Source organism: Diadema antillarum, unplaced genomic scaffold (genome assembly GCF_040938485.1).
Source record: "Diadema antillarum isolate AM-2024a unplaced genomic scaffold, OU_Dant_1.0 scf00000139, whole genome shotgun sequence".
Lineage (NCBI taxonomy): Eukaryota > Metazoa > Echinodermata > Echinoidea > Diadematoida > Diadematidae > Diadema > Diadema antillarum.
In genome coordinates this window covers 2,273,765-2,296,582 of record NW_027271028.1, presented here as the reverse complement: position 1 = coordinate 2,296,582, position 22,818 = coordinate 2,273,765, and the positions used below count along the sequence as shown (strand labels likewise).

Here is a 22,818-nt window from a genome sequence, read left to right as displayed (position 1 = left end):
GAATTATTGATTAATCAGTGAGTTAACTATACAACTCTCAATGAGAATATAACAGCATCACCTGTATCTGCTCAAACAAAGGTTTTAAGCTTGAGGGGACATAATAGTGAAGGTGCGGCAATGACAAATAGGTGTACAAGGTACAAGCCATTGCGACAGTCCGAGATGAATCCCAGGTCGCCTTGGTGAAATATATTGGCCACGTCACTCTCCAAAGAGGCCTCGATTGTGATCGTGAACTGTAGTGCGCACTGCCACCGACGAGCTCCAGGTCGACATGCCGACATGTACTGTACGTCTGGAACGGGTGTTCGCCATCTGGTCGTCGCTTGGAACTCACATAGCGTTGACATTAATGCCATGTTAATGATTCGATCTCATCTGGGAGATTCACATTCAGGCTATCTGGAATTCATTGTGAGCTGGAAATGGATAAAGTTCACCCTCAGTCATTAACACGGGGCTGACGAATGAGAGAAGCTGCATGCTTGTCGATCTCTGAAACAATAGCCTTAGCGCCCACATGTGTGACAGGAACGCAGCTCTTCCTCTGTACTAATTGTTCCAAAACTATTTAAACGTTGCTGGAACCAATCACCTCACCAATGTGGTGTAATATATACATGTATGATTTTCAAGAATTACAAGTACATTGTATAACAAAACCGCCGCAACAGGGAGTGAAATTGACTCTGGAAAATTGCATCTCCTTTTCGTAGTGGACACAGGAGAGCAAAGGTCTTATGTCCATCTCCTTTGGAGGTTGAGGAGCCAGAGTGAGAGTAAGAGTTATGTCCACGGTTAATGATGGGAAGAGGGAGCTACGTGGCAAGTATTATGGGATAAGCCTACGTGTACCTTTTTACATAACCGTGGTCAAAGGACTGGTCAGCAAAAATTACCTCTTTTGTTTCTTTTTGCCATTGGCGAAGCGTCCAGAGAGAGTAACATCACACTAATACCAATGGAAATACATGTAGCTCACTCTTTCAGCCGGGGACTTATTGTCAAACTAACAAGGTACATGCTGCCACAAGGTATTGCCCCACTCCCCCTCCCCCAGTAGTTAAGTCCTGACCAGCACTGACGTAGGACAAAAATGAAAAATAACCGTATGTACACTGTTTTACTACCTGCTGCAAAAAAATATCAATGCATACATAATTGAGTATGCAGGTTGTAAAAAGCAAATAAAACTGTTGTAAAATATAATTATGATTGATCTGACTAAACTGTGTGTCGGTTCAATGGCCTTAAGCAGAAAACAATGCATTATAACATAGACTTGATATAACATAGACATCTAAACATCTGTAATGATAAGTACAAACAAATCATATCTGCAAAGTATGACACAAAAATTGCATGTCATGTTGCCTATGTGGTTCTGCGATGGCAGCCTCACAGCGTTATACTGTATTTAGAGTATTTCATAAAGCATATAAAGTGATATTCAATAGAAATATGGACATTTAACTTATCTGGATGCTGTGTATACTCTGTGATAAGTTTTCTTCTGTGGAGATAACGTCATGACCATGCAAAAGAAATCAAGATTATAACAAATTATTACAAACAAAAAAATCTGTACAAACTGCATACTGCCAAGGCATATATAAAAACATAGTAACAATACATTCTGAATACCTACGACATTTATAAAGTACACACATTAATTAACTTGTCGTTGTGTTGAAATCTACATCAAAGCCTTGACATTGTCAAAAGCAATAGGAGAAGCCTTGTAACTTAATGAAATTATGTTTTCTTAAATAAAAATACCACATAATGCGCCAGCCATCTGAAGGGGTGCCCCAATCTCGTTGGTCGGACCAGTGGATCCAACCTCGCAGCCGACGGAATCGCTATTTCAAACTAACGGGGTGTGTGCTCCTACACACTCCCCTGTCGCCTCCCCCCCCCCCCCTTTCTGGACCTGTCACTGAACAGGTGTCTGACACAATCTATGGCACTTGCACAAGCACACATGTCAATTTTTTTTACAATATAAGTCACTGTTAAAAACAATACCCTTGCACTTTTCTCTTTTTCATCATAACACAAAGAATTACAGGCCTCACTTGTGGCCACACTGAACTAACTGATTTAACTACATGCGTTTCTGATGTTCAATGAGGGCGGTCAATATCTACCATACTCTTGGCATGCTTCATACATTTTACATGACATTGATAAGTTAACAACTCCTTACTTTATATAAAACATGATATACACATGTGGGTATCTCTTATGGCTATTCAAACCTTTCTTTGCTTGATTCTGTTCACAGTACACACAACACCTCTATTATAAATATATCAAACTACGGATGAGTACAACTCTTAGAGCAAACTAACCTTTTCCTGTTATTCAACTTAGTGTGCATTCTCAGAATAGTCATATCCAAAAAGGTATTTCATGCTCAGGCAAAACAAAAAACAAAAAACAAAAAACAAAAAAAAAAAAACAATACAGACTCCATACACATGATAATCTTGCTGCATGTTGTGTGTAAACCTAGCAAATATTTGTCTGCGTATACATGTGATAGTATGTGTAATTTAGCAATATGAGAATCTCCACTAAAATCTTCCATATAAACAAACCATTTTATTTTCTACACATCTACTAATGTCACAAACAGTTCATCACTCATTATCCTTTAGAAACATAATTCTTCGTTCTGCAATACTACTCAGATCACAACATGGCTGTTGGCAGTAACATCTACATCACCAGCCCTTGCACCAGAGTTCAGTTTAGCAGTCCAAGTTGTGATTAATAAGCATAACTCCACCTACACATCACTATACACACCAAATATGAAAAAAATTGCTAATAGATAACCTTGCCGTGGGAGTTGTTCACTCCACAAAGGTTTCAGAAATTGTACTTACCATGGCAACACTTTCTGCAACAAACACAAAGTACATGTCTTGCACATAGAGATTTCAATGTCATAACGTACCCTAAGTTTCATTTAAATTTACCTCAAAACTGTAGGAGTTTATGATGCAAGATTTGCAACACATCCCCGGACCAACTACACGCTGATTCCTACATATCACCTTTTATATTTTGTGTATGCGAGGGTATATAAGTCTCCACAGAGGTGTAGTATGTACCCGTATACTGAATTTCACAATTGTTTTTCCACAATTCATCAAAATTATCCCTTAACTGCAGTACTATACATAATATGTTCATAAGAAAATTAAAATGTACATGTAATAAATATGGCTTCTCTTCTATGGTGATGGGGTGGAATGCCCACTAGCACAGGGAGGTGGTGGGTGGGGGTTGATTTCAGGCAGCCTGTGATGGTGAAGAGAGCAGAGTTGAGTTGAGCGTCCACCCTCTTAGTATGGCACCTATGCCCTCAGGCAGAGACACACTATTTAGCTGAAGCGTAGATAAGGGTGAGGGCGGTGGAGCGGAGAGTGGTAAAACCAACTCCCCAGTCATGACCGCATAGTCTGCTTAGAAGGCACACTCTGGCAGATGCTTTCCCAGCTACATTCAGGGCATGGTGACAGAAGGTGAGTGAGAGTGTCTTGCATGCCATGCAGTTTGATGTAGGGTTGAAAGTCATCTTCACAGAAGAGATAGATGTGATCCACAGATGGTCTGATTCATTTGGGCCTTCAATCAGTAGACTCCTAGTCCCTGTTTCACATCAAAAGAATAATCCAAAGCTGGTATGTTCTCTCTATTGAGCAAGGCGTGGCAAAAAAAAAAAAAAAAAAAATTGAAAGACTTACTGTTACCAATGCTGGAAATTCCTCTTTCAATATCGTTCAAATATTAGCATAAATATGATGTTTGGTGTGTACTGGAAAAAAGTAAACATATATCACTGTGATAACTGTTGCCAGTTATAGACTATTAACTTCGAATGACTTTCTTGTGTATATTTCAAACACATTGGCCCGAATTCACGAAGGTGGTGCAACTGACATCATGCTTTTAAACCATGGACAATTTGTATGGAGCACCAAGTGTCACATGGTCTATCGTTATCCACAAAAAGAGGAATGTTCTCGTGCATCTTAATTTCACGAATTTTATTTTTTATATACTAGTATTACGAATTGAACGTCACTGGCAATTAGCGAAAATTTCATGCAAAAAGAATGCCATTAGCCCCTATTCGTGAAAATTTTGCGCCGCGAATATGTCATGTTTTACAGTATTTTGTTACAAATTAGGCTATATAACACTTGGCGCTCCATATAAATTGTTTATGGTTTAAAGCACGGTTTTAGCCAAGTTCAGTGAAAATTAGTCATGGTATTTTCAAGAAGATGAAAATGTAAAAAGTTTATGCATGACGCACGATGGACAATGAACGACAGATGTCAATGAAGAGTGATTGCAATAACTCACTTGAGCCTTTGCCTTGAGAGTGATGAAAAGGAGAAGATTTGAGAACAGAAAAAACATACCTTTGCAACACTTGGAAGAAAAGATGGAGATGTCAAGCACAAACACATGCCAGTTCAACCTTCAACAGGCAAAAGAAAAGCCATTGGATATTGATCAAATGGATATAATCCAAGACTGATATGTTATTTCGCCAGTTCTTTTCTTGCACAATGTCTGTCAAACACTAATAAATAATAGCAATCAATCAATACGAACTGTTAAGCAAACAAGGGTTTGAGCACTAGTTAAAATGATATGTGTGGAAGGATACAAAACTTGTGGTATATACCACATACATGACTAAGTGGAATGTTGTGCTAAAAACATGATGAGTCTTAGTCGTCACTCTGTGTTTTATTATGAAGTATTCATTGATATGAATTACAACGCATGAATATAAATTAGAATCTTCCATACACATACAACTCATACTTTGTTCAGGGTCATTCAAACATTTTCATTACCTGCTTGCGCTTGATTCTCCTCTTCTTATCAGAGGCAGACCAGAAATTCCATATACGTTTATGGGGGCACGAGCCTTGCACCCCCCTGCCTAGCTTTGCTACTGCTCTTGACACTTATCACATGATCAAAAAAACCTTTTCCTTAGCATTTAACTTTCTGCATTAATATACAGTACATTTCCTTAAATTATCAATTTGCAAAATTTAGCTCCTATAGTAAACACAATAATCTTCTAGGCTATGTTATATTGCTGCTCTGTGTCTGTCTCATGTCTGTCCTTTGTTTTACTTCAATTCCATATATCTGTTCTATTTCATTTTATTTCTGTTCTACATTGTATTGACTATATGCTGTGATGACCACATTTCTGAGATCTAAAGAAACTGTCATTAGCAAATGCTTTGAAACAAAATTGGTAAATCTCATCTCCTACTTACATCAACTGCCACTTAATATCTTATTAATAGCACTATTGCCAAAACACACATACAATTGTACAGCCAAGATTAAAGTCTCTCACTAAGTAATTTCTGAATGATACAATACTCATCTTTTCGTTTCACACTGTCATGCATCACAATATTTCTTTCAACAAACTGTCAGAGTCATTACCTGTGTCATATGTTTTTGTCTATTCTGATGTCTTAATATTCCAATCGTCTTGTCACTTTCTTTGTCTTGTTATGTCACTTTTTTTCTGTAGTATTCTTACTTTTGTTGAAGTTTTGTTTCATATTCACAAGCATGACCATTTCAGTGAATCCCTCCATGCTTTGCATGTTTTGCTCATAGCATATATATTATTTTATATTTTACTTCAATCACTTCGGTATCAACTATAATGTATCACTACTCCTAACTGTCTTTTTTATTGTCGTATACTCTTCCTACATTTGTAATAACACTATTCTGTTTAACTAATTTTGTATTATAAAAGGAAATATGACAAATGAAAAATAAATGTTAATTGATTTGAGAATATACATTACTTTGCATAAACCCACAATGGCACTCATCAAAACTGTATTCTAATAGCTTCATGGTAACTGTAATAAAGGGGAATAACTTCAGCATGAAGTGTATCGATACCTGTGCTATATACATGATCAATCAATGTATCACCTTCTGTTGTAGCATCAAGAACATGTTGTTGATATCCATAAGAACACATTAATTTATGCACAAATGAATCACTTGAATTTTGTCTGAGATTTTCATTGAAGTCACCAATAACTATGCATTTTGTACTTCTCTGCTGCAATTCTATAAGTAACCTCTTTAGTGTTTTACAAAATTGTTTCTTGTCATATCTAGGAGGTCTATATATCACTGAAATGAGACATGAAGGACAAGTTACTGCAAATGCAATATATTCCAGATTATTGACATGTAAATCCAGCCTACTAATAGATTTGATTTTACTATACACTGCAACTCCACCATGTGCTTGATTTTTCAGTGCAGAAAATAAGGGACTTTCATCACAATAAGATTTTGACCGTGGCTGATTGTACATTTTAAACTGATCTAAATTCACATAAAAAATGTCATCATTAAGCCAAGTTTCAGTTAGACAAATAATATCAGAATTTTTAAATAGGAAATTTGATTGGATATCTTTGAAATGTGCTTTAAGACCTTGAATGTTGTGTAACACTATACTCATAGTTGCAATGGAGTCATCATTGTCAATGTGCGTTTCATCAACAAATGTTGGCATGTTCTCTAAACTTTCTTTAACAGCTGGATTGCAATACATAACTTTTGGATCAAAATCTTCAATTGTTAATCCACATAATGATGTAACACGGCTCAGAGCTACATATGCTTGCCCGGGCAAAAATATATTTTTCAGAGAAACAACAGCTCTTTCCACTGTCATGCCTTGTACTTTATGTATTGTGCATGCGTATGCTAATTTTAAGGGAAATTGTTTCCTGGTATACTTTTTTCCAATTGATTCCTGTTGCATTTCTACTGACTGACTTCCTACTTTTTCATTGTCAAATTTTACCACCACACTTGTAGGTCTTGCATTTACATTTCCTCTTACTATGTTAGTTACAGTGCCAATGCAGCCATTTGATAAACCTTTGCTCACATTCACATTTTTGATAAGCATCACTCTAGAACTTTCAGCAATCCAAAGATATGCTGGCAAGGAAGCTTTAGTACATCTCCGTGGTTTGTCACATGTTTTGTTTTTTCCCTCATCACTGAGTTCAGAATCTTCTGCATTCACACATATGATATTTGTGCATTTTTTGTGAAGCATTATTTTATTCCAGTCATTTACTTGTTTGTTTGAAGAATATATATGCAATATATCCTCACATTGTTCTCCAGTTTGGCATGATTGAAGAACTGCTACATCATCACTAGATAATTCATCTGTCTTTCCTTTTATTCTTAATTTGTTCAAAAGAACAGCAAACTTTGCATCATCCTTTTGTCTCATTATTTCATCCAAGTTAATTATAAAGAAGTTGTCTGTCCATAAAGAACTTTGCAGTGTGTCTTTATACAAAGGAGAACCTTTTACAGGGGGTAACTGATAGAAATCTCCAACTGCAATAACTGAAACCTTTCCAAATGGAGTATCATCACGTGTCTGCTTTATTTGCCTTAAACGTCCATGAATATACCACAACAGCTTCTGATCAACCATGGATATTTCATCAATTATTAGTATCTGTAGTTGACCCAGGTGATTACGTAAATGACTTATCTTTTCTTCTCCAAGAGGTTGGTAAGGTAGTGTAGCAGAAATGGGTATGGACAGAGCATTATGAATAGTACTACCACCAATGTTGTGAGCTGCAATTCCCGTTGGAGCTACTTTCATAATTGAAATATCATCTGGATTATGCATCATTCTGCTAAGAATTCTTGTCCCTTCATTACATATGCACTTCACTAAATGACTTTTTCCTGTTCCAGCACCACCTGTCACAAATATCTGAAATGTTGTAGGTTCTTTTCTGTTAACTCTGTCAAGACACCATTGACGTATTTTGTAGAACACCTTTTGCTGCTTGCTATTTAAAGATCTTAATAAGACATTACTATCTTCTCTCGAAATACTACATGATCGGAATTCTATGCCATATGACTCTTTTTCCTGAGATTTGGGCTCAAGATCTGGGATTCTAAATTCATTGTCACCATCTTCAACTTCTTCATGGATTCTAGCTGTTTCATGTCTTTCAATTTCTGTTTCTGGACAGAGTAATCCCCATGCATCTTCTTGTGGACCAAATTTCTCAAGATATTCTTGTGCTTGATCAATTATATCAGCATTTTTTTCAAACTGCCTGAGATTTTCATTGACAATACTTTTGACACTTTTCAGGTTCTTATTATAAATTCGTACAGATCCAGTTTCGTAAAATTCCTGATATGACAAAAATTGATTAGGTTTTAACTGCTTATCAGTGCGGAATGGCAAATACAGTTGCAATATACTCTGATAATATTTTTCTGGGGTTACAGTCAACGAAAAACGAGGAAATCTCACTACAGCATCATTCGTTCTTGATCGTTTTTGTACATAGCCCAGCTGGTCTCTCAATTTGAATACATTCTGTTTCTGTTTCTTACCTTTCAAATCAGATTCACTGAGTAGTCTATACTTTGAACAAAATGTGGCTAAACACATATTTTCAAATTCAAAATCATCAGGTCGGGCTTTATATTTATCAATTCTGTTTGGCATCCATGGACTCCTATCATCATCGTCTCGTCTGTTCTGTATAACACTCAATGGTAAACTCATTCTCACAGGGTTTGGTCCTACAGGTATAAACTCTACTTTTCTTGAGCATTCTTTCAGTCTCAGGCTACAAACACGATACACACTTTCTTGCGCTGAAACTTCACGGTTTTGCATATACACATGTCCTATTTCTTTCATACTTTTCCCAGCATCTTCATTGCCCTCTTTCATTTCACTTTCTGCATTTTTCAAGAGCAAACCCATCTCTCTTTCTGCTTTTGACATGTATGACACAACATAAACAATGCAGGCATACTCATTTGTTATATACTGCAAATCCATATTGGCATTCCAAGCTCTGAGTAAGAATGGATTATATTGATTCACCCATATATCTTTTGGATTTCTTCTCATGACTATATCTTCTTTTGTAGCTACAGCATTATAGGCATCTTCAAATTCCTTTTGACACATCCCAAGAACTTCAAAGAGCTGTTTAGCATTATCATATGTCCGTTCCATACATGATGAATTCTTTACTGTAGACAGAATATCTTGAGCTTCATCTGTAACTTCCAAATTATCATCAGGCTTCACAACAAATGTTCTCTCAGAAGGTGGTCTTGGAAAATTAAATCTACAGGTAGTTCCCTTTTTCTTGCATGATTTTGAATGTTTCTTTGAATGAATCTGAACATTCTTCACTATTTCATATAGTTCCTCATCTTCATCCTCACATGGAATGTTGCATGAAATATACTTATCAACAAATTCTATTACATTTTCATCTTTGTCGATACCCAAGCTAGGTGCATTTTCGACCCAAAATAAACAGTGTGTGTGTGGAGATCCTCTCTGTTGAAATTCAATTCTGTAGAAGTAGTCAATTATTTTGCCAATAGGTTCTGCCGGAGAAAGAATCACTTTATTCAAAAATGCATGAAAGCGTTTGTCAAACATACGAGCTACAGTCACTGGATTTGACCTTAGTAAATTACACTTATCTGTCCAATCTAGATCATTTGCTTTTCTTCTATCACCTTGTTGATTTAGCAATGTATTAATAACTTCAGGCCATCTCATTTCAGCTGATGTAAATGATGCAAACCATGTAGGCTTTCCAAGTTGTCTAACCATTGCTAATACATCTTTCTGCGTAGATTGCCAGTATGGAGGTGTTCCCCGTATTTGTTTCAGAAATTTGTATCCTTTATTTGAATCAAGTATCTCACGAAGTTTTCTTGTATCTTTTAGATCTGAACATTGCATCGATATGGAATTATCTATTTCCTCTGAGCTTTTTCTGAGAGCTATAGAAACGTTAGAAAGTATTTGTTGCAGTTCATAAATACACTGAGCATAAAAGATATATTCTGTATTTTTCGCAAATCTGTTGTCCACATGCATCAGGCGATTATGTAAATAACGACCAAGTGTTACTTCAGTGTACCTGGTATCATGAAATGTTGGCTGGCCTGTTGGAAATAGAGCAGGAAAACATTTCGCCTCATTACTCTCATCCATCAACAGCGATACAGGACTATTCTTTTCACAAGGTGCACAACATATAATATCATCGAAAAACTGATCAAGCACTTCTTGTCTCATATCAATCTTCTGTAAACATGTGTCTAACTGAATGCCTTGTAATCGTTCAACTTGATCATCCTCTACATCATCGTCATCATCATTAATTTCACTTGAATCCAACGGTTTAACACAAACTGCTTTACTATTTTCCTCTGATAAGTCAGAACTCCATTCATTATTTATAGCAATATCAGAATACCATTTATTGTTTCTCTTCAAATATTCCAATGCAACTAGCACATTCTTTTTCTTGACAAACTGATATTCATAATGTCCTTTGTACGACAATTTTCTCTTCAGTTTTACGCGAATCAATTGATCATCAGTCTCTGGTCGAGGTAATATCTCTACAGTTTCATCTGTGCGTGAAGGTACACAAACTGTTGGGCCATGTACTCCATACTGTCCTCCTTTAGGCAAGTTCAAAATTTTCATAAATGGAATGTTTAGAGCAATCAAATGCGTTTCCAACTGATTCAGATTTCCAAGTTCCGCAGGAATAGCATGTAATTTTAAATTATTTCTGCTAGCTTCAGCAGGCATATTACCAACTAATAACTTCCTGTGGCAAGTGTAACAAATCCATAAAGAATTTCTTGGTGACTTTACTATTTGACAGTCAACATCACAGTCATCATTGCATGTGTGCAAGTACTCCTCTTCTAAGCATTTCGTATCATTATATTTAGCTTTTGAGCACTTCAATACTTGATTTTTGAATAATAATTTCAAACATACACAACATACATATTCAGGGCCACATGAAACAATTTCCCTAAACTTTTTCAAAACATGATCACAATTTCTCATATTAATTTTCTCTTGCTTTTTTCGTTTCACGTTTCTCATTGCAACTTGCTGTCTGTACACAGAATTTGTCTTGTACCTAATTTTGGCAACTTTTCTCATAATTTCCTTATATCTTTCCCTGAATATAATATTGTTTTGATAATTAGCTCTCTTTATTTCCATTAGCCTCTTTCTCAATAAAGCATTTCTTTGATATCTAGCTTTCCTCAGTTTGTTAAGCCTCTCTCTGAATGAAGCATCGTTTTGATATCTAGCTTTCCTCAGTTTCTTAAGCCTCTCTCTGAATAAAGCATTGTTTTCATATTTAATTTTCCTCAGTTTCTTAAGCCTCTCTCTATATAGAACACTGTTTTCATATCTAGCTTTCCCTAGTTTCTTAAGCCTCTCTCTGAATAAAGCATTGTTCTGATATCTAGCTTTCCGAAGTTTCTTAAGCCTCTCTCTATATAGAACATTGGTTCTATAGCAAAATCTTCTCATTTTCTTCAGCCTTTCTCTGAATGAAGCATTGTTTTGATATCTAGCTTTCATCCTTGTACTCATTGCTTTCTTGACATTTTCTCTGTAAGTGAGATCCAAGGAGTACTTGTCTTTTTGTCTCACCTTCATTTTCTCTTTCTTTTCTAACCTGTAATTTACATCTGTTTGATATTTTACTTTTTTTGCGGCTGCATTTTTAAGTTTACGGAATAGAAAAGGCTGATCATGTGATAAAACATCTGTTTCTAACTGCCTTTGCTCATTTTTTTTCTTTTCTCTCTGTGCTCTCATTCGATCCCTATTTTTCTGTCGAGTAACATTAGCATTCCTATTTTTTCTTCTTTTCCTTTTTGTAGTTTCCATAGTAGTTTTAACATCTTCAGATTCTCCAGGGTGCCTTCCCATTTTAACTGCAGGTTCCATGTCATCCTCTAATAGCTCATCGTTCAATACATTAGTTTGAAAATCATTGACTTGTTTTGTAACTTTCCTCTTTGTTGTAGGTTTTCTCTTTCTTGTCACAGGGGTTTCCATTTCAGTAATATTTTGTGATCTTGGCAGCTTTTGATACGAACTTGATTTTTGGATCCTTGGACACACAGATTCAACAACATCATAATGATTGCCATTTGTGTGTTGCAAGTAAATACCTCTTTGTGATGTAACAATTCCAAACTGAAGTTTGCTTGCACCAAATAATATCCATTTCGAACAGTTCTCTTCATATATATAAATATCAGTATCTAGTAGATTTGATAAGGCCATTATTTCCAATTCTGTAGCCCATGTGCCATTGTTAAATACTCTTTCCTTTCCAATGTACTTTACAATATCTGTGTACCCTGATCTTAAAAGGCCTCCATAATCTCCCTTGTTTCGTAAAATATGCTTAACTATTGCTTTTCGAATATCACGATGTGAATCTTCCTTACCACATGTGACATATGATATAGCTCTGTAAAAGCAATTTCCATCACCAGTAATTCTACAGATAGACAATGGTTGTGACAGGATAGTAATATCATCGTTTTCAACCACATCTTTTTCTGTATCAATACTGCTATATCTGTCATTAACTGTTATACCTAATTTGCAACAAAACTTCTCTACATCAGATTTATTCACAGGATTGTACTTGAGATTAATATTTTTTTTTTCTTCCACTTGTTCCACCTCAGATGCACCAATGTCAACATTTACTGTCTGTTCACATGTATTTTGTAATGGAATTTGTGTCTCCTGCAGGTTTGATACCATTATCGGTTTTGATGTCATTTTCCCTATTCCCACACTGCAATTTTTTAATGTTTGGGTTTTAGTAACCTTAGATGATAGCTCATGGCTTTCCTTCTTATTTTCAACACCGGCATCTGAATTCACATGAAATACAGGTAATTTCTCAATTAAAGTACCAGACAGAACAGTAGTTACACTTTCCACTACGTCAAAATGATTGCCTCCAGTGAACAGAATATATATGCCTCTCTCAGTTGTTACTTTGTTGTAGTATCCAGGTTTCCTTGCAGACAGTATTTGCCAATTTTTTGTTCGATCATCATAAACATATATATCATGATCTAGCATATGTGCCATTGAACTAATATCAGTGTGACCAGCCCATGTTCCTAAATCCATCAATTTCTCTTGAAATACAAAGTCCCTGACATTCTGATATTTCACTGTATCTATTACATTTTTAAATAAATCACCCTTTTCCAGTAAATGTGCCACATTGGATTTCCTGAGCATGAAATGGTTTCTTTCGCTGCCAGTAACTACATGAGCAATACTTCTGTAAAAGCAGTTGCCATCACCCATAACTCTCTTGACATTTACAGGTTTCCCAATATACAAACTATCATTTCTATCCTCCATTAATTCATTGGCAGTACCACTGTAAATCAAATTCAATTTATTGCACAAAGACTGCTTGTCTACGTACGTAATCGGCACAAAATTGAAATTTCGATCTCTTCTTTCTGTTGTCTTGTCAACTGAAACAAATTCAACTTCATTCTCATTTCCATAGTCATCACTGTTTACATTTACTCGATTTTTCTTTGCTTCATTTTGAGTCTTACAGCGAACATTGTTAATTCCTTTAACATTATCATAATGTTTTGTAATGTTGCTATTTTGATCATTTGTATTCTTACATGCAGTATTTACTGGGTTTGATCTCTTGGAGCCACTAGTGGTCAATGCATTTTTCTTAGAATTTGATTGTAATGCCAGACCGGTTAGTTCAAACTGAGTAGTACGTAAATCACATGCCATTGATTTTGCCAAATTCAAACAGTGTACCTGTATACCTTGCCATGATGAAATGCTAAGCAAGACACTGCAACCATCTTGTACCAAGTATCCATCATGACTTCTGGAATGAGAATCAAATACATAATAACCGTTGTCATGTGTAATGATTGCAAATGTACTCTCAGCAAAATTCATAAGACATGCATCATATCTGCACAGTTCTTGTTCTAAAGCTTGGCTCAATGACAAAGCACCAAAATTGGACAAAATGTTTTGATTTCCATCCAACACTCCATATTTTGACTCAGCATAAGCTATTTGAAAGTTTTCATCCAAAATATGAAGTTCCTTGGGTAATTCATCTATCATTACAAGCTCTTCATTCAATGGTGAATCCTTCTTTATGTAATAATACAACTCATTCCCAAGTGTCAAAATCTGATCAAGATCACGAGGTCTCATTTCAATTCCATTCTTTGTTTGGGTGTACAGAACAGCCACAAGGGAATTACATGCACATTGTTTGCCAGCAGTATACCCAAAACGTTGATCACCTTGATTAAAATTTCCTTGTGTAATTGTTTTCGTCATGGGATATGATTGCCCTCTACCACATTCAGAACTCAAGAGTGAAACAGGCTTACAGACACGTTCTTCAGTCTCTAAATCACTTGCAGCTGATTCATCATCTAATACATGTACTGTTGATTCCTGTACATCATATGAATTATGGTGGTTAGCACTTTTTGCAGAATCATCATTCATTATTATGCAGTCAAATGGATTAGTATTTTGTTCACGTTCAGGCAAGAATATTGATTCATTACAAACTTCAGCACACTGTGTAGCTGAAACAGGTCTGTGACATGGAGACTGAACACTAACATCTGTACAAGAATTCACAGGGAACAACTCCTCCACTGATATTTGTCTGTCACTTTTAACAACTTTTCTTTCACTGTAACATGGGTTCAGTTCATGCACACTGTGGATTCTGTCACACTTCACTTTGGACATATCATTCGAGCATGTGCTGTCTCTACTTGTGCAATTACTGTCCTCACAGTCAGATATTACATTCTTACACAGCTTTTCAATCTTTGCTACATGTTCCCCTTCAGGAATGTCATCTTGGACCTTTTCATCATTACGCACCTGTGAGTCAACATTTTTCATCGGTGCCACAATTTGTCTGTTGCGGATCTTGGTGAAACGACCTTTCTTTCTTGGTTGCCGTGCATTCCCACCTCCATAAAGCATGGTCACATTAGACAGTTTTTTCTCAATGTCTGTGGAAGAGACAGAGGCACATATAGTTTGGTCACCATTCGGTATGCAACATTCATTAGTCATATTCAAAGTGCTTTTAGCCACATCAGCCCAACTTCTCTGTGTTTTCGCACAGATTTGTTCAGTGTATTTTGCCATAACATGAGGTGACTGAACACACTTTGAATATACATTCAACACAGATTCAGTATATACCTGCAGACTATCATTTCGTTCTGTGTCCAAGTTTGCATTCACATTTCGCTTCACAAGTTTACCAGGTTCTTTTTGCCTTGTTTGTACTTTAGATTTCTTGCCCTTGCTAGTCTTCGCTCTTTTCTGCTTTTCAAGATAGTAGGCTTTCATTGCTTTGCCAATGTAGGTCACGCCAGGTTGGAGAATCACACCATTTACTGATCTCACTGAACTCTTGTTAGTGGTCTTGGTCTTGGGATTGTCAGTCATTGTTTGGGATGTTGTCACTTTTGTCTTCTCAATCATTTTTGTTTTCCTTGATTTCACAATTGTCCAACCATCATCAACTGCAATTTCTAATGGCTGGAATTGCCTCTTGGTCAAATTTGTAATGAATGTCGAATCTGATTCATCTCTCTCACAATCTGCTCTTTTCTGCATACACACATTTGTCATTTCTGAAATTCCAAGTTTGTCCTTCCTCTTCACATACCTCTTTTTCAGTCTCTTGGTTGATTTCTTCCACTGGCTGCTCTTGCGTGATGAATGTGAAATATCAACACCAAAATCTTCATCACCAATGTCTTCAAGAAGCTCATATCTGTTGAAATGACAGGGAATGCCAACTTTGTCAAAGATGCGATGGGCAATATTATTGCTTCCACATGCTGAACATATCCAAATCAACCTTGCATCACACAGTCTAGACTCAGAAATGGTTCCTGTACACATCACATGAAACTGTTTGCCACAATCCTCACATAGTACTCTGCTTTCATTTTCATTAACCACATTGCAACATGCATCACATTCACTGACCTCTACATTTCCCATCATGTCACAACTATGGAGGATATCTAGAATATCACCAATAATATCCTTGAATTCACTTGCTTCCATTGTCAAACTATATGGCCTTAAATCTTTAAACATTGATTATGCTACAATATATCAATTAACTGTTCAATTAATATACTTCTTGAATCCGTATACCTGTATGAATCACGACTACTCCACTAGTATTATGATTATATTTTAGCAATATTGCGTATACTGTAGTGTCTTGAAACTTGCATGTACTAGTATATGTGTACTGTACTTAACTGTACAATGTGCTTGCAATGATACAACACCCGGTCCTTTTTTACCAACAGATGCCGTTTTTGTCTACCAAGCAAAATGTGTGTGCTAGAGCTATGTACTCAAAATTCCTTTTGTACTTCACTGTATAAGTCAATCAATAACACTGAAGCGATTTGTTTCTACCAACATGTAGCGCTCTTTGTCTGTTACGTGCTGGTAATAGTTACTGTGGCAAGTGCAAGAATGTGATTACTACACTCACACTTGTTTGTGTATTTTTGTGTTAACCGAGTTTGCTACCAGAATAACAGGTGTGATTTTTTTTTGTTATGTTTATATAAAAATAGCTTCAATAACAATACACTACTTGTATCAGTCAAATCGCTTTAAAATGAAAGTGAATATGAACTGCACGCAATATTTTTCTTTCCCCACAAGGTAAATCTCTCTATAAGCACATGTACATGTACAAGGCCAAAGTCAATCAATTCTTCCACAAAATCAAGACTTCTTTAATACTTAATCCTCAAAATTATGTCTAATATACTTTCTCCAAACTCTTTTTTGGTTTAATTTTTGAAGTTTCTCTGTGTTTCCTTCAATTATCTTTGTTTTTCTCAGAGTCTAATAATTACACTTTGGCTGTCAACCACAACTCTGTGACTCAAAAACTTTTTGCAATGAAAATAAAATATACAATATCTGATGAAAAATAAAGACAATTTAACTATTAAATACGCACCAATGGTATTAAGATAATAGCAAAAAATATACACACATGAGATCCAGATATGATTCAAGACAAGTTTCAAATACAACTGAAAATGATATTCAGAAACGATTGGAAATATGAATTAGATAGGATTCCAAATGAGATTCAGATACGATTTGAGATGAGATTCAGATACAATTAAAGATACAATTCAGTGCCTAAGGGGATTTTCACAATCACACTGTCTCCTCAAACTATTTTTCCAATGTAATCTATCATTACAAATTACTTTCCCAAAGCTTGTACTGTGAAAACTGCAAGTATATTTATTGGTTTTAGTGAATGGAAATACCCTCCTATTAAACTACTTTATATTTTGCTTCAACCAGTTGATAGCTTTCTGAATTAATTTTGACTACAAAATCCAGTTAAGAATTTACAAAATCGCTCAAGTGTTTCCCTTGCAATAAGCTTCCTTAATGCAGTCACTCAAAAACTTCACTTATATTTTCAAATCGATGTTTTCACATGCACTTTCAAAAATCAATCAGTCAATCAAATTTCCTCCACACACAATAAATCTTGACCTGTATGTACTACAATTTATTCCCAAATACTCAATGTGTATTCAAAACTAAAACTCGTATAAAAACTAAAGACACACAACTTCAATTTCAGAGGTTTGAAATTTGTTGCTTTTTCTCTCTGGTTTACAATTCAGTTAAATTTTCAATTAAAGTTTATCTATCAGGCCTAGTAACCCGGATTTTGATTTTATACCTTGGGCCTGGTAACCTGGATTTTGAGTTTAGTTCTCAGGCCTTCTATACTGAATTCTGAATTTACTTCTCAGGCCTGGTAACTTGGATTTTGAGTTTATTTCTTGGGCCTGTTAACCTTGATATGAGTTTATTTCTTAGGCCTGGTAACCTGGATTTTGATTTTAATTCTCAGGCTTGGTAACTTGGATTTTGAGTTTATCTCTCAGGCCTGGTAACCTGGATTTTGAGTTTATATCTCAGGCCTTGTAGCCTGGATTTTGACTTTATTTCTCAGGCGTGGTAACTTGGATTTTGAGTATATTTCTCAGGCCTGGTAACCTGGATTTTGAGTTTATCTCTCAGGCCTGGTAACCTGGATTTTGAGTTTATATCTCAGGCCTGGTAACCTGGATTTTGAGTTTATATCTCAGGCCTGGTAACCTGGATTTTGAATTTATATCTCAGGTATGGTAACCTGGAATGAAGGGCTTGGATGATTTTTCAGATGAAGTTTCAATGGAATTCACTGAATGAAGATGTAATGGTATGAAATGAAAAATGTGGGTGAAGAAAACAATACAACATAAAACAGACACAAATATAAACACACTTTCAACAAGAACAAACAAATCTCTATCCACAGCCTGCCACTCCCAGATCCTGCATAAAGACAAAACAATAATAAATATCTTCTTAAAGGGATCATATAGTTTGTGGTTGAGCCTTAACTTCAGGTTTTTACCATTTCTTGGTGAGATAGTGAGAAACCTCTTATGAAATATGAAAGAGCATATAATTCCAAGAGGATTATTTACTATTACTACTCGTTGCCATATTTTGAAAAACATTGTGGATTGCGCAAGGAAGTGACATACGTGCACAACAACACATCTAAGCTGACTCAAAGGAGACTCAATCCCATCGTATGCTGGCTCACAAAACCTTACTAGTCATATTAGTAAAGTACATTGTACATCACATTGCGAATGTGGTCCTAGAAAAAACCACAAAACATACCCCATAATTACAGGATAAACAACTATAATATTGACTATAAATATGGTGTAAAGGACTCATTACAGCTCCTCATCACAGTGTGTGTTATATACGCCACTGACACCTGCCATAAGTTCTTATTATTCTTCAATAGAGTTTTTGTTTGGGTGAATGTGACAATGTGACGTCAAGTGCAAGCGTACAGTATGTCAATGCGTCACATCTGAATGTTGAGCCGCTACTAAAAACATTTCAATTTCACGTGTCACAACTTGTGGAATGCTGTCTAAATATCAGGACAAATAATTCTACTCACAGGGTAGTAGCTCACTGGGACATGCTGCCAAATACAGCCGTGAAGGAACTAGACTCAACAGATTCAAGCCAGGGATAGATGCCCTCCTGTCAAAGAAGTACAAAGTCCTCATGAACTCAGTCAATCAATTACATTCTCAGTCACTACTGCAAGTGCAATATAAACAAAATATCAGGTTGACATACAGTGGAAACTTGCTAAAAGTGGGCAGGCAATACAAGACTAACTGTCTTTCCAGAAGCCCAACAACACAAGTCAATACAGGTGAATGTGCAGAAGGCAGGCTGGTGCCTGCCCTTGAGTGCAACACATATAGAACTCTATTATAGTATTAATTAGAACTGTAACACATTAATAGAAGGCCCTATATGCAGAATTTGTGACTTGTTTCTTTACTTCAAAAACTTGTAATATTTATTGTGTCTTGACAACATGCCAGATAAATATCCTGGGGTAAATTATGTGGATTATAGAACATAAAGCATGGTGAACACTACAAGGTATATCAATACACTGCAACAACCAGGCCAGGCACCGAGACATGATTGCATATGTAGCATTACATGTAGGGTTGGGGGTAACCCCGGGACGCTCCGTATACACAGCTACGCACTGTGGGAGCCCCAACACGCACAACACTGCGTTTGGGGCTGGTCGCAGTTAGGTTGAAGGTACCACATATTCGTCACCCTAAACTAAGCCAAGGATGTGTAAAATTAGCCTGTACATTCTAAAAATATAACACAAATCCGCCTAATTCCTACCTCAAATATGACATAAATACTGCAGTTTTAGATATCGTGACCGTCTCGTTGATTATGAATCTCCGTTTTAAAATAGCGCAATTTCAATGCGTGCGATCCATTATCTTCGCGCAGCTAAAAAGGGAACCGCGCGATCGACACCCCTTCCCTCCATAGGTAAACACGTGAATTTCACAGCATAGGTAATACACGTGAATTCCACAGGCCACAACCTATAGGTAATACACGTGAACTTCATAGCCATGCGTCGTTACTGAACGGATGTGTAATTTTTAGCTTGGTTTGTTTTCGTTTCTTCGTTTTTATTGTCTTTATAACTAATGACACTTATCCTGCGGGTACCATTCGTTCTAGTCAATATACGCAAACAGCCACGATACGCAGGGTGCCGATGGGAAAGTGCCCTACCGATCGAAAGGTGGTGCCCTAGCCTCGAACCCCGCCGTAAGGCGGCTACGTTGTACGTTGGGGCTGCTGGTCGCAGTTAGGTGGTGCCCCAATCATACATTGTATTAAAGTGCATGCGAAATGCATAACAGTCAAAGCTGACAAATAAAATAAATGTCAGAGGCTGTTGCATGTCTTCGCTGCTGCTTTAACTTATCAAGACCATAATCTTAACTTAGCTTTCATGTAATTAAAAAAAAAACAGGTTAACTGAGCACGAATTCCTAAAAAGGTCATAATGCTCTTTCGCACAGTTTTCGTTTACAATCGCTAGAGAAGTGGAACGACATTACCCATGTCATAATACACTGTACGATGCACCATTATTTTCTAGTATACCAGAGCAAAGCCCACGGAATTACTGATGTTCATACTGATAATAAGGCAGATATGCAATTCGTCACCGACTGTCTTAAAACTCTTAGACTCTACTCTTGGTCAAAAAATCCAAGTAAAGACTTCTAATTCTGTAAAGCCCAATATACCTACCACAGACGGCTTAAACTCACAATTCGTACTTTATTTTAGTCTGCAGCAGTCGCAAAATGTCACGCGAAAAGATGCAAAAAGTGCGTGATTCGGGTTCGATGAAGGCAACTGACAATAATTTGCAATTTGTAGCACTGGTATATGGCTAGGTTGGGCAGCGCAGTGCACTACTAGTATGTGACGTCGTATACATACTAATAATACAGTGGTTAGGTTGTAGCATGGTTGTAGCAGGGAGGTGGATTCCACCTCCCTGGTTGTAGCTAGCATGTAGTGCATTGACCACTTCCCGAAAATATTGGACAAACACGTACGCACACGTGCATATACGTACGCACAACTTATGCAATAAAAATTTCCCATTTTTTCACACGGATCAAAGATGCGTGCATTTCATAAAAGGAACTTGTCAAATAAAATGTCATACAAGATCAGACATATTAGACTAAGAGGCATTTCATAAAGCTCTCTTGTCCAAAAACTTGTCAAACAAATTAGCTCTTAGCCAATCACACGCGAGGATCCCGGTAGCTTTTAACATTTCTTGGTCAGACGAAATATCTGACATTCCGCTTCACGAAATGCCCCCAAGAGGGACCGTTCCATGAAATGATTTACACTAACAAATGTTAAAAGCTACTAAAATCCTTGCGTTTGGTTGGCTGATAGGAAATTTGTCAGTGAAAACCCCCAACGAACCTGTTAATGAAACACCCCCCCCCCCCGACTACAGAATTTCTCAAAACTTGTCGAATATAATTGACTTAAGAAATATCCCATTCGACAAGTTCCTCCATAAAATGCAACCTAAAAAGGCATTACATGAACCGTTTTGTCAGATATTTCGTCTGAACATGGAGCTCCATGGTCTGACCAAATACTAAAAGCTACTGAAATCCTTGCATCTGATCGACTGGGAGCAAATTTGTCCAACTGAGTGCGCTAAGTACTGCTTGCTTAATCATTACACATTTACGATAAGTGCACGATATACTAATACATGTTGCCCGTGGGGTATTGGGAAAGGCGGAAAGGGGGGGGGGGGGGGTCGGCTAAGACACCGCATGACTGCGACACACCGTGGACTGCGCCCCTGCGCTCAGTGCCACGTAAAATTGTCTGAGACCCTCAACGAACCCGAAACGGTCATGGACCAATCCTCAGATGTGACGCCATAATAATCACAATGTCCATTTTTGGCATGGGCAACGTCATATCGCGATGTTTTTACCACTGTGACACAGTCGGTCAATACTTTACAAACTGACTTGGAGTAAAGAGCAAAAACGAATACAAGATTTCAAACAGGACCCTGACTTTACCCTTGTTAATCATAACGGACTCTGCATGCGCCAAAACTCCATGAAACTTCATTCCATGAAACTGGGAAAACGGTTTGCAAGGTTAGATGTCAGAAAGTATTTCTTTGCTAACAGAGTTGTTGATATGTGGAACTCTCTCCCAGAAGAAGTGGTCTCTGCTTGTTCCGTAAATGCCTTTAAGAATAGGCTAGACAAGCAATGGAAAGGTGTTGTGTTTGATTATGACTGATTATAGTCATTACATGTATGTGTATTGGTACATAATACATGCTCTTGGTCTCCAGTAGCTGTCAACTCCTGCCATAGGCCATTTTTGGTAATAACACAAATACGCAATAGAAGTTGAGCTGTTAATTGTATTAGAAGGGTAACAGCGCTGGACAATTGCTTGATTGGAAGGAGAGCATCAAGAGATAACTCTACCTGATCGATGAACAGGCTCTGTCCTACAACATCGTTCCGGAAAAGTAAAGTAAGTAAGTAAGTAAGTAAAACTAATACATACAACACTGCACTAACAGCCTCTCCAAACAAGGGAAAAAGCTACAACACACGGCCTATGGGACAGCGCCTCATGTGATGCATGAAGTAGTCTTGGCACAGACTCCTTTACGACCAACAGAGTGTGTGCCTGCAAACTAACCGTGAGTGGGAGTCAAACCCTTCTCGGGAATCCACAGAACTCTTCCTGTGCGGGTATAGTTCTCGGCGTATCGCAATCCT

General features: G+C 37.0%; 1 long non-coding RNA gene across 3 annotated transcripts; it reads right to left on the bottom strand.

The window, feature by feature from the left end:
- Positions 1–2,037: 2,037 nt before the first annotated feature.
- Positions 2,038–21,016, bottom strand: LOC139721171 (uncharacterized). 3 transcript variants are annotated; one of them, XR_011710215.1, is made up of 7 exons: positions 20,774–21,016; positions 19,074–19,159; positions 15,699–15,806; positions 14,897–15,030; positions 13,798–13,862; positions 4,446–4,504; positions 2,038–3,666 (listed from the first exon to the last, which is right to left on the bottom strand). It is a non-coding gene; the product is annotated as an uncharacterized lncRNA (long non-coding RNA). The 3 variants fall into 3 exon arrangements; XR_011710214.1 differs by lacking the exons at positions 2,038–3,666; positions 4,446–4,504 and adding an exon at positions 18,372–18,421 and having other exon boundaries at positions 12,592–13,862; XR_011710213.1 differs by lacking the exons at positions 2,038–3,666; positions 4,446–4,504 and having other exon boundaries at positions 12,592–13,862.
- Between the last annotated feature and the right edge of the window lie 1,802 nt (positions 21,017–22,818).